Source organism: Atractosteus spatula, unplaced genomic scaffold, assembly GCF_055471065.1.
Source record: "Atractosteus spatula isolate fAtrSpa1 unplaced genomic scaffold, fAtrSpa1.hap1 Scaffold_86, whole genome shotgun sequence".
NCBI classification, from domain to species: domain Eukaryota; kingdom Metazoa; phylum Chordata; class Actinopteri; order Semionotiformes; family Lepisosteidae; genus Atractosteus; species Atractosteus spatula.
Genome location: NW_028296919.1, coordinates 100,357 through 113,982, shown reverse-complemented (window position 1 = coordinate 113,982; position 13,626 = coordinate 100,357). Strand labels below are relative to the sequence as shown.

Sequence of the window (13,626 nt, the reverse complement as noted above, 5' to 3'; positions counted from 1 at the left end):
CCTGGCGGCTGCATCACTCATGGCTTTGTGCAGAAATATGTTGAACTCCGCTGGGGAGTTGGAATACCCAAAGGGGCATCGATTCCAGGTGAACTGCCTGTTTCCAAAGGAAAAGGCCAGTTTGTACTGGTCTGTCGGTTCTACCTTAAGGGTCCAGAACCCATTGGCCACATCCACTGTGGTGAAATATTTTGCTGTTGTCACCTTGGCTAACTCCCGATCTAGGTAGATCATTGGCCATCGTGACAAAGGAACCTGTTTATTCAACTGCCGGTAGTTAATGGTCAGACGCCACTTACCATTGGGTTTCAGCACCGGCCACAGTGGGGAGTTATAAGTGGAGTTACACTCCCTTATGATCTGACGCTCTAGTAGAGCATCCAACGTCTGCTTTATGTACTCGTATGCCGTGAGGGGAATGCGATACTGCCTGACATAGGTTGGGCGGGCGCCAGGGGCCGTAGGAATGCGCACTGTGTGCAAATCCGTCACCCCGCAGTCATAGGCGTCCCGTGCAAACACTTCCTGGAAATCCTGGAAGATCTGATGCAGCTGCTGACGCTGGCTTTCCGTTTCCAGGGCATCTGCCTTACCAACCTGATCCTGTACCTGCTCTAGGAACCCCGCTTTTGACGGCATGGCGGTATCCCGGGTCGCACTCTCGGCTGAGTGGTCCGTCGGAACCCCTGCGTGTACTGTATACACAACCATCTCATCCTTATCGCTAAGGTCCACTCTGCACACCTCCTGGTTGCAGAATCCCTCTATTGGCATAATTGCAATCATCCGCCGGGGGTAGGTGTAGTACACCTGCTCGGTCCCCCCCTCCCTGGCCAAGGGACCAGGGAGCTGCCCCAGTACTGGGATGGCCAGTTCGAAATCATAGAACCCATTGTCAATTACCAGTCCCATGTCAGTGCGAGCAGGGATTTTGACATCTTGTTTTGCTATGTTTTGCACCAACAGGCAGGTGGCTCGGCCATTCCTTTCCAGTCTGGGGGTACCACAGACTGCTAGGTTCAGTCTGATAAACTGAGCTGATGGTTGGAAGAAAACCATCTCAGCATCCATCCTCTGTCCCTTCTTTAGGACAAGGCGTACCGGAAACCCTGCTGTTGACGCAGGAACGATCAGGTCCGATTCGTTTACTACCTGGCAGGCCTGAGGAATCGTCTGACCTGACCGAATGTTCTCGGGGTCGCCGCTTAGAGAGTGGGCATCTGGGTTCACCCGTGTCCACAGCACACTGTTTACTGTGTCCAACTGGGCGCCCAGTCGAACCAACAGGTCTGCACCAATACAGACCGAATGGGTCAGCTGAGGTGCTACCTGGAAGTAGTGAGCAAACTTCCTTTTTCCGATGGAGATGGAAGCTGCACAGCTTCCTTTGCTCCAAATGGACCTATGAGGTGGGGGTGCCCACCACAGACCCTGTGATTGCGTCACCAGGGTCACCTGACGGCTTCGCGACAGGTCCTCGAACAGACCTTCACTGATTATGGACTTCTCAGAGCTGAGGCTGAGAATTACATCATCAACCTGCACTTCTGCCACCTGGACCCCTCCCACCACCATGGGGTGGTAGTCCTTGTCCCCCTGAGGTACCAGGGCGCACAGAAAGGACTCCCATTCATTACCGGACAGGGAGATCCACTCTTCTTCAGGGATGAAAAAGGGGTGTGCTTTACCTGGCGGGTCAAGCAGCTGCTCGGAGCACTGCTCCTGTAGTTGGGAGACCGTGGGAGTGCTGGCCTGGGCAGGACTTCCCTGTAGTTTTGGAAAGCAAGAAGAGACATTTATTTCTCGTCCAGAGGAACCAGGAGAATCCTCCAACTCAGCTATGGTGTTCAGTGGGCACTGTGTGATCACAGCATAACCACTGAACCCCCCTTTTTGCTGTACGACAGGCTTAGGGTGCTTGACCTGAGCCCACAATTTTCCACGCTGGCAGTCCACCAGAGGCTCCAGCCTGTCAAGCAGGTCTTGGCCAATGAGTAGTGGCTCTGTTTTAAACCTAGAGATGTAAACAGGATGCACCACGTTCATTGGCCCGAACCTAAGTGCCACCCACACTCGGTGTGTGATCCTGGCATGATCCTGGGTATAGCTGGAAATATCTATCTTACACGGTTCTACCTTAAGTCTGATGCCTTTTCCTTTCGCTACTCGTTTGAGCTCGCTGAGTAGATCGGCTGACATCAAACTAATTTCAGCCCCAGTGTCAACCAGTGCTTCTCTATCTAAGACGTTTTCAAGAGAAACCTTGATATAAATACGCCTTGCTTTGCCTTTCTGGCTGAGATTCCCTAAGAATTGTTGGAAGCCTGCCTTTTCTTTGACTTCAGGGGCGGGGTCAGCGCCCAACTCAGAGTCACAGCCTTCTTCCAGGCAGGAACCCTCCCACCCAATCAGATAGACTGAGGGAGGGGTTTGGGATGGATCCCCGCCTCCTCCAGTGAGAAGGGGCGTGGTCCCACTAAGCTCATTCACGCTTCCGGCATTCAGTGCGGAAGGTTTACCCTGTCCTGATCTCTCAAGCAGGGCTTGTTCAAGCCTGGCCAGGCGGGTTGCAGTCGACTCCCTTCGTCCAGCCTTCTGATAGGCTCTGCCTGTGCCCTTGCCTTCCCCGTAGCGCTCACGGCGGCTCTGACGCTTAGTGCGGTCCTGCCTGCCTATTTTGCGCCGGGGCTTAGCGGGCTCAGGAACCTCAGCTCCCTCGAGCTGAGGCGAGTCGTCAACCCTGCTGGCTTTAGTGGCGAACACGGCCGTTTTAGCAGGTTTTCGCTCTGAGGAAGCAGAGACTTCAGCTCCCCAGGCTTTTTGAGCCAACCTTCTAATGTCAGCCATTTTCATCGCTTTTGCATCAGTGTGCATCACAATCATTTTCCTGATTGAGGGATGCAGATTAGCAATGAATAAACCTTTGAAATTCACGTTCTCTTCGCAACCCTCTTCATTCCGCCCTGCAAAATAAGTGCGCCTAAGCCTCTCATAATAGTCGCGAGGGGCTTCAGCTTTTTCGTGCTTAATATGGTGCGCAGCGGCCACGGCAGCTATGGGATCGATAAAAGCCGAAAATTCTCCGATCATTGCCTGACACAGCTCCTCAAAGCTATTACAGACCTCCGGTCCTTGTCTAGACATCCACTCGTGGACCGCTCGGCTAGTAGTTTTCCTTACTAACATAGCCTTTTCCTGTTCGGACGCTCCGGGCATAAACTGCAAAGTATGTCTCAGCTCATCGATGTAGGTTTCCACATTATTCCCTGACACTGACGGGTCAAACCTTTCTACATCTTTGGCTAACTGCCTCAGGGAGTGGAGGTTAATTTTTACGGTTTCTCCGCGGGCAGGGGGACGGCCGTGATCAGGAGCAGGGGGTCTATGCCTGAATTGCATCGCCCTTGCGTCTCGCGCAGGACTCGGCGATCTCCCCCATGCCGATCCGACCACAGACCCTGGCCGGGAGAAACCTCCTCCCGGCGCGCTGGGTGAGCGCTCCGGGCTGCTAGGTGGGCTGGCATGCAAGTGGGATCTAGCCTGTTTTGCTTCCAGTACGGCAGCATCTAACTCCTTTTGCCTTTCCTGGCTGAGCTCATTTAAACGCTCAATTTCTTTTTCTTTTTCTTTCAAGCTCGCTTCCAGGTCTCTCCTAGCTACCTCAGCCGCAGTTTCTCTAGCAGACAGGTCATCTAATTTACCTAAAACTTCCCTGAGTCTGTCTTCACTTTCCTCATTTTTCACTCTCTTTTCTCTGATTATATCCAACAACTCAACTCGCTCCGCCTTATATCTTTCTAGCTTTCCCTGAAGCTTTTGAAACTTTGTCAGCTCGGACAAAGACAGTTCCAGCTGTTTAGCTAGATTTAAGGCGAAACTCGATAGGACCTGAACTGCGTTCACGGACCCTCCTGTGTTAAGCTGGTTCGCTACCTTAGCTACTAAATCTACTTGCAGCTTCTCAATATCATCAAAGTTCAACTTTTCGATACCGCTCCAGTAACCAGGATTGTCGTCGCTAGAAATAGTACTTATAAGCGACTCCACTTCAGACATTTTAGCAGCCATTGTCATTACGTCAGAGAAACTTTAAGAGTATTACTTTTTTTTCTTTTACCAAAATACAGTATGGAATCTAAACACCCGAGCAGATGGATTTCCAATCAGTACACGTTACACTAAACGCTAGAAAACAGGGGGATTTCTTTACGCAGTTATCAGCACACCCGGTATTCGCGTATAGAAGCCGCGGTGCTGTGCTGAACTTGAACTCACAGCAATATCAGTTATTCTGTGCGATTGATTCTCATTTCATTCTAAACTCGCCCACCCAGGGACGCCATTAAATGTAGTGGTTTGATGGGTTTACTGAGACAATTATCAATTGTAGCAGTAATCACGAGGTTGTTCGTTGGGCTTTTAGAAAATCAATCGTCAGAACAACTAACAACGCACACACACGGGTTCAATACACGAGATACATTTATTAATATAAACTGTGCACCAAACATATACTAGTCTGCCTGGATACGAGCGGCAGACCTTACTGTGAGGGTTATCAATATACAAGGTATATAATCTCGAAGAGATGCAAACACAAAGAGATACACAACAGAGAATATATGTCAATATATATCGTTCGGTTACCAAATCGCTAATCAGTGTTATTACCCACTGTTACTCTAAACTCGGAAGTAAATACATTACTCATGAATTAAATTGATAACAACTTGTGTTGAGGTACAATTAAATTCTCGAGACGCAATGTAGAACATGGGGTTTACTTATCCACTGTGTTTGGATTTGGAATTTCCCGGCACGAACACCAAACCAGCTGACAGGCTCTGTTGCAGCGGTTGTCCAATGGGCGTTGTGTCGGCGTCCTCTGGCTACCGGCCAACCAGTCGAGGTGCAGCTCGGAGTAGGACGGGCGGAGGAATCTGACTGCGGCGCGCAGGGCAGTCGTTGCTCCGAGGGGATCTACCAGCAGTCCGGCTGGCTAGTAGAAAGTCTCTATGCACAGAGTGTGACCGCGAGTCCTCACAAGTCACTCTTTTGCCTGGGAAGAAGCTGGTTCGTTCCCGGTCCAGCGCTGCTTCTGAATAAGCTATTCAGGTTGTCGACGAGGGTCCAACTGTAGGCTGCCGTTGATCAAGCGGAGCATTCACGTTGGTAGAATTCTGAATACGTACGGGATCCTCGGCCTCGCGCTTAGAACAAAGTCCAAGTCCTTTTGCAGACAACAGCAGTTGTCACGTGATTGTCTCTGAGGATGCGTGAAAATGGCCAAGGAGAGCCCAGAACTGAGCTTGCGCTCCCTTTTTGATCAAGACCCAGATGTGTGCTGATTGGTTGAGAGTTTGGCGGGCATTGGAGACCCACGTGGTATTACCACGCCCTGCCAGTCCCTGATTGGTTGGTCAAGGTGAGATATAAGTCACTTACTCTTGACACTTAGAAATGCAGTCCAGATGTCCATTCGGCACTCCCTAGACAGATAGGCGCCAGTGGATGACCATTGATCATGATAGCCAGGCTTAGCTAATTGCATCCCCGTCTGGGAGCTTGCTTCTTATCAAAAGAAAAACATCTTAAATCAGCTTGCATGAATTCTTTCTCTGTGGCTGCACCACAGAGATGGAGGGTGAGATGGGGCCTCCTTTAGGAGCATACCAACGCTTAATTCTGTCTTATTAACAAGCATTGCCACTACAATAGTTTAAAGAAAAAATACACACCAGTCTTCCATTTCTCCCTAAACATTTTAAGCATGAAATTTTTATGAAACGGTACCCAAATATGTGATTGCTGTATAGAATGAATTTTAATTTTTAAAAATTATTTAACACGAAAATTAAGCTGTTTACATCTTCCGCCTGAGAACAGTCACCCGTTGCTACCCAACGCAGAAACACAGCCACTAACTAGCAAAGAGAGGACATTAGCTAGCCAATATGATAAAGAAATAAATAATTATTTTGTTTATTTCTTTTGCACATTTATTTGAACATTTCCATCGATTGTACAAGCACTTGGAAACTGTCCAATCCCTAGTTCATCAAGCATTTACCGGTCTGGTGCCGGTCTGTGTCTTCTAGGATATAATGCCAGCGAACTCTTGTTTTTATGTCCACTATAACTACGCTGGGCAAACGTTCCGAGGTCAAATTCTTCCAGCACGGGGGTACCTTTAATGCGGAGACGACGGCACCGAATTTTTTTGGCGCGCCTTCTCTTTAAAGCCCTGGCCAAATATGAAGACAGTACGTACAGTTATAATTCAAACGGAATTAAAAACTACACATCCCAGTTACCATGGTGGTGCTTGTGATCATTGCGTTTAACCAACGAAACAGGGCGAAAAATCAGTCACATGACTTTGGGGCAGAGTTTCGAAAGCTTAACCTATCAGCAACAAAGCGAAATTTACACGATAGACTACCTCAAACTGTCAGTTACACGACTGTGTATGTCGCTTAAGCCACTCCTATTTGGCATTTTAGTTATGGAGGCGAGAAGACGCCCCCCCCCCCTCTCTGGGTGTCTGATTTGCCGCCATCTTTAACTGTTCGGTGTCCGAATCGGAGTAGCTACGCGTACGAAATAAAGTTAATCCCAACTACAAAACATATATTTTTGTGGTAAGAGGGCGCAAAACATCAGTATTTACTGCTATTAATTACTGTACGATTTATAGTTGAAATCTGAGCCTAGATATAAAGTTAGATATAAAGTTAAAATCTCGACAAAGCAATGTAGGAAATACAGAGAAAATAAATCCTTTCTGACATCTAAAATCAGTTTCGATCAAGGTCTCTAAAACGAACAAGAAAAAGAGGATTTTCGGAGGGCAATTACGCTGTGTTTATATAGAATAACTGATTTATGAGCAATCTAATTTCTTGTTCGTTTAAAACAGTGAAATGTAGGCTGCAAAAGATCGCACCAGAAACAGCACTCTCTCTGCCTGTCATAGACATTCAGGAAAGGCTGAATGAAGTCATGTCAAGTACAATAATTCGGTGATCAATAATAACAGTTGTAGGACAGTATATAAGGAGGATAAGGATTTTGAAGTTGACTCGAAATCTGATAGGTAACCAGTGCAAGGACTTGAAAACAGGTGTAATGCATCCCTGATAGGATTCTTGCTGTCATATTCTGAACATATTGAAGATTGCTCAGTGTGGATTTAATTTCCCCAGTGAACAGGATGTGCATTTATTAATTCTAGAAAAAAAGCCTTTCTTGATTTCTCTAGTTCCCTTTAAAATAAACTATTATTCCACAATGCAGAGTATTACATGGCCAGTATTTACACATGATATTTGTGATTTAAAGAAATTAACACAAGCAGCTTTTGGAGATTTAAGTGTTGGCTGAGTTATTGCAGGATAAAAGACTAGAGATGTTGGCAAGAAGAAGATAATTTGGGGAAAGCTGAGGAATACACTTATAACAAGAACACTTCCTAATGGGGTTAGGCATACTTTTGATGAAGATGATGAAGTTAACAGACTATATGTTTACATAGATACTGAAATAAGGATTGTATTTTAGATTATGTGTAGTTGCTGGCATTGAACTGTGTGTTGGATGCACATGAATTGAAGGAATGGGCAAACATAGCTGATGCGGATCCACAGACCCAGCATATTAAGATGTTTATACTTAGAGGCAATTTGTTTAAATAACTAGGTATGGATACTGATGTGCAAGAGAGGTGGAAAGGCTGTTTCCTTAAGCCAGCACTATAAAATATTTTATTCTCAGTGAGATGCTGCCATTTCATCGTGGGTTTCTAACACTGTGTATAGTTCCATCCACACAGTGCCTTTACTTCCATCCATTTCTAATCTCTTTATCCAGTACAGAGGATTTGGAGCCTATCCCAGTAAGCAACGGACACAAGGCAGAATACACTCTGGACATAGCGCCAGTCCGTCACAGGACAGACAGACACAAACACACACACACCAGGGCCAGTTTTCCCATAAACCAATTAACTTACCAGTATGTTTTGGAGTGCGAGAGGGAGTCATATCACACATATGGAGAAAAACCATGTAACCCAGAGAGAACATGTAAACCCCACACACACAGGATGGCAGGAATTGAACCTAGGACCCCAGTGCTGCAAGATAGCAATGCTAACCATTTTGCCACCATTATAAATGGATGGATATCTTAGTTATCTTTCTAGTTCACAGGTTTGCATGCATGATTTAATTTTGAAAGCCACTGAGACATCAGGTACTACTGTTGTATTTATGAAAAAGAAACAAAACAAAAAACATACTAACAACTGTGCCATCCTACTCCTTAGTTAATACATTTTATTATTCATAAACAGTTAACATTGTTAGCAAAATATTTTGAATTATATTTAACCCTATTTTTTCTTTAGTTTTGTATTTAACTTATTATATGATAGTCAGACTTAATGTATATTTGAACAATGAAAATATATTTTTACAAGATGCGGGGGAAAGTGCAACAGCTTATTACAGTGCTAAATTTAATATTATTGATTGCTAATAGTTTATGCTAACACCTAACTTTCTTAATTAGATGTATTTAAAACAGTGAACTAAGTGTAACATACTATTCAGAAATACAATCGAAAATAGTTTTGTGGTGTTTGTATGGATGAAACGTTTCTAAAATGTATAACGTAACAAAATTAAAGACGATTAAAATCTGTAATCTTTCCACTTGTAATGTCATTAAACAGAACAACACGTTTCTGGTTTGTTTTAATTAGTATTAGTTAGTAGTTAGTAGTTTTAATTTAATTAGTATTGCAATTCGCACTGATTCACTTGCGAAGATATGGACTTAAGAATATTCGTGCCTGGTCAAAAAATGGCATTAAGCACTTAAAATTAATATGGTTAATAATAGTAAACTGTAACATGCTGTAACAAGATCGGTTAAACTGCGAAGAAAATGCTTTCAGAGAAAATGTTTCAGGTGTGAAGAATATAGATCTCCAATGCAATTTCGACCAAACCTGTTCCCACACACCCTGCCCCCACTACCATTAGAATATACACAAAGCACTGAAATCTTTCGAGCTAATGATCAGGTGACCCGAGAGAGAGCGAGAGAAACACCAAGGGGTGCGGAACCAGGGAACTATTTACATGGAAAACGGGCGATCTCCCCAGACTGTCCGCCCGTTTCACTGTTACCTGGATACCTCTTTATTTAGAACTCACTAACGCTGATTTTTAGTTTCGAAGGATTCAAGTACGGTTTTAGATGAAAGGCAGCGACCTTAATCAAGCCCAAATCATAATTGAACCCATTCAGAGCCTACATTACATTTTAGCGTTTCATTCTGAGCAGAAGACCCTCACACCTGAAGAAGGCTTGCGTTTTCTCTCTTCTCTTTTAAGCATGTGTACAATGTGTAATACAATTACAATGTGTAATTACAATGCGAATCGTATGAGGGTGGGGGGGAGGTGTCTTTCGCTGGAAATCTCGCCTGCTTCTACTTTACGAGCACAACCCCCTCTCTGCCGGAGTGCTGGCTGTGACGAATTAAACCGGTTTCACAGGCTTCAATCACAGACCATGTGACATGGGAGTCAGGAAACTAACACACAGCGCCACCGGATTTGATAACACTATAAAAACGCTATAAAATAATGTGACTAGGCACAGAACAAGTTTACAGCACAGTACAATAATAAATGCTGACCATGACTTTAGAAGCATAAATTGCCTTACACTCAATTTAAACACAAGCTGTCTTTAGCCCTCTAAGCTGGTTCATACAGAAATGTAGAGATCCAGGCTCAGAACACACAGCTTCATTAGCGAATACATATGCAGGACAACTAGAGAAGACGTTTTACAGAGGATGGATTTTTAGAAACATCCCATCAGTGACATCACTGAAGTCAACTCCTAGGTACTGTAACTGTCGTGTGGATAGTTTCACAAGAATCAGACAAAGGTTTAAGCATCGCTTGTTCTAGATAAAACTGCAAAAAAAACAACAACAACCCATAATGTACTTCTTTGCGGCTCTGTTTGCCCAAATCATATATTCACAACGTGAAATCTAGAAAATAATATTACGTAACCAAAATCCGCAATATGGAAACAGAACCTGTGTAATTGTTGATAGATGATGTACTCGTAACATTTTTTCAAGACGAACTACAACATTTAAAAAATGACTTGTATGTACTTGATATCTCTAATCAATCCACGGGTCCCAGCACAAAACGAAACTAAAACGCATACCGTTTCGCGCTTCTTATTAGTTGCTCAAAAGTAATTTGACCGTATGAAATGCATAATATAAACCTAGAAACATATACGTGAGCAGTACTTAAGCACTGTAGTATCGGTGTTAAGACATACCTCTCAAATACTGTAAATCAAGTTAAAAATATCTCAAGACCGATTCTGGTCATAATGAAACCATGTTTCGTGTATGTTTTCTTTAAAGTACCGAGACCAGCCATATACTCTATGTTTATGTTCCAAAATTAATATCGTTTATGGCTTCACACGCGTTGCAGTATGCTCCTATTCTTTTTATGCTCAGCTACTAAGATTTCCCTTCAGTGGTAAAATTAGATATGAATATTCAATACTTAAACGGGCACAGTTAAGACATTAAATATACATATACATACTGTATACATTACAGTTTTCATATGGTAATATGTTTATGTTCCTAAATCAATCTCTTTTATGAGCATGTGAAAGGCATGGTGAAGCGATTCTCAAAAATTACTGTACTTTGCATGATTGGAAACAAATGCGTGATTGCGAAATGCTGTGGTGTTACTTTTACAAAGATGGTCAATGAAAAAAAAAATGTTGACCAGGGCAATACTTTGAGTTTACACTTACAGCTTGTCCAAGGTCATTCATTATTAATACTATTAGTAATATCTTCGTTAAAGACTTTGATGGCCACAGCTCAAACATGAGAGGTTGAGCTTTATTAGCTCCACCTTGCGGAAATTCCGGATACTATTATTTTGCTTGTCGTATTATAGGAGAATTTACGGTAACTCGCGGTATTTACCGGTAGCTTGCGGTAGACTGCGTACAGCGTACCGCAAAATAATGCGGTATCGCCTGCGGATTTTGAATGGCTGCATCTGTAGGCTGCCAAAAGTCTCCGAAACCAAATTTTGATAGCAGAAAATTCTCACTCGTCCAGAAGTTCCCTTGGGACCCAACATCCAGCACAGAGTGGTAAAAAAACGTCTTTTTTGGAGACCCTTGCAGTGTGCATTGGTGGTTCAGTTGTAGAATTCTCGCCTGCCACGTGGGAGGCCCGGGTTCGATTCCCGGCCAATGCAGTGGCTTTTGCAGTTAGCGGCTCCATCACTTGCATCCCCTTTCAACTCGCAACTGAAAACCCACTGAAGCTTAGAAGCTGTGAGCCAGGTCAGTAACCGCATGAGGGTGACCTACAGGGAAAAGCAAAGCTTACAGCTGGAAGCGGTGTTAATGGAGCCAGCGGTGGGACGCTCACCCTGAGGTCTGTGCGGGTCCCAATGCCCCAGTATAGTGACGGAGACGCTGTGTGGTAAAAAGGCGCCGTCTTTTGGATGAGATGTAAATCCGAGGTCATAGCTCTCTGTGCTCATTAAAAGTGACCACCAAAACCTTTGACAAAAGCTCTTGGTAATTGATGGTCTTCAATAATGCTTCTCCTTTAGGTACATTTGAAATCAGCTGAAAAATGCTATGAAATGGGGGGGCACTTCAGGCCAGTGTAGGATTTGGGTTACAAGAACCATTAAACAGCACGAGAAAGCCCGTACACTGAATCGCAGGGCTTTCTATTCAAAGAAGGACAAAAGAAACTTCCCTGAATTCCATTTTTTGCAGCACAGAGAGGACAGCAGGCACGAGGCCTGTTAGCTCAGTTGGTTAGAGCGTGGTGCTAATAACGCCAAGGTCGCGGGTTCGATCCCCGTTCGGGCCAGGCAGTCTCCTCCTCTCTTGCCAAAACCCGTTGCTTTCTTGCTGTGGTGAGATTGGTGGTAATGCAAAGACGCCACATACTGCCGACAGACGAGAGTGTTGCGGGAGAAGAGAGAAGTGATGGAAGATTGAAGAGTGTCCTAGGTGGAGCCAAGATGAAGTGTCACAATTGCCTAGGGGAGGATTTCAAATGTTTAAGATGGTAAAAATAACCGGAAATGATCCCCCAGTCCGGCGCAGTCTGACGTACTTCTGTCATATAAAGTGAAACTAGATGTCGAACTGGAGCCTCACCATTTGCATAAGTGAGGCTCCAGTTATACATCTAGTTTCACTTTAAATGACAAAACTGAAGAGACTTAAAAGAGCTGGAGAGGATTTCTTACAACTTTTGAGCCGGCACAGTTTTCGAAAACGTTTTCTTCACGCTGCACTATACAACACAGACAGCCAAGAGTCTCCAAAACAAAACGAATTGACAGATAGGAGAAAAGTCCCACTCGTCCTAAAGTTCCCAAAATCCAGCACTGAGCGTAAACAAAGTGTTCAAGTAGCGTGGGAATGCAACCCCTAATCCTAGCTGGAGTTTGAGCGTCTGGTTCAGAGTTTGCTCAAGAGTTTACCTTTCACAGATGCGCAAAGATGAATGTTGAGGGTGCACGCTTCAAGGCGCCTTACAGTGCAGGGAGTGATTAGAGACGATTCGTGACGTGTGCTCGTTCCCATATACCGTACGCCCCGGGTTGCAGTGCTAGGATGACGTCCAATACCGCTTCGGCACGTAACGGCATTATATTCAAGTGCAGGACGTGAGGGTTTTATTTTGTTCGTTTTGTTCTGCTCTACTTTGCTTTGTTTTGCTTTCCATGGCGTTCGTAAGAGCGTCAATAAAAAGGCGATTCCAGCGTCTAACACGAATATAAGAGCTATTTCAAGTGCGGCTTCTAAAATGCTTGTAGACATTTGTCTGTTGTTGATTGTTTCTTTGTGTCTAACAAAGTGCCATTTTCCTGTCCGGACAGGGAGACTTTATCATTCCCACATGAAGCCACCCTTAAGTCCTCTGAGGCGTGTCTGTCTGCAAGGCTTGTATTTTGGAAAGGTTTTTTTTTTAATGGAGAACGACTTTGAAAAAGGTTTCCACCGGTGCCTCGCGATCCATGTGAGATTGTAGCAAGAACGCAGCAACAGCAGCGCTTGCTGTAGTCGTGGCCGAGTGGTTAAGGCGATGGACTAGAAATCCATTGGGGTCTCCCTGCGCAGGTTCGAATCCTGCCGACTACGGTGTTCTCCTCACGTCGTTGTGTGCCGGCGCAAGCAAGGAAAAGTGCCTTTCTGCTTTTCCTGGTGGTTTTAAAACGCGAGATCGCTTGTACCCGCTGCCTTGGAAAGAAATGTCTACATGTTTACTTGCACATTGTCTATTGTTTGTTTGTACATTGTCTTGATGCACTGTTTGCACTTTGTCTTGTTTTTTACACTTGTTTTACAATCGAGAGACCTTCTGTAAGTAAGAATTCCATTGTACCAGTACCGGTTACATATGGCAATAAAGTTCAAGTTCAAATGCTTCAGCGTCCGCAAACGGCATTTTGCAGCTGGAAGCAGATGGCGACGCTTTTTGCGGTCGCGTGTCTTGTGCCCCATTTCCGGCCTTTA

At 44.6% G+C, this 13,626-nt stretch overlaps 2 non-coding genes across 2 annotated transcripts; both read left to right on the top strand.

The window, feature by feature from the left end:
• The first annotated feature begins 11,894 nt into the window (after positions 1 to 11,894).
• Positions 11,895 to 11,968, top strand: trnai-aau (transfer RNA isoleucine (anticodon AAU)). Its single transcript has one exon. It is a non-coding gene; the product is annotated as a tRNA-Ile (tRNA).
• A 1,201-nt stretch (positions 11,969 to 13,169) lies between these two features.
• trnas-aga (transfer RNA serine (anticodon AGA)) lies at positions 13,170 to 13,251 on the top strand. Its single transcript has one exon. It is a non-coding gene; the product is annotated as a tRNA-Ser (tRNA).
• Positions 13,252 to 13,626: the final 375 nt, after the last annotated feature.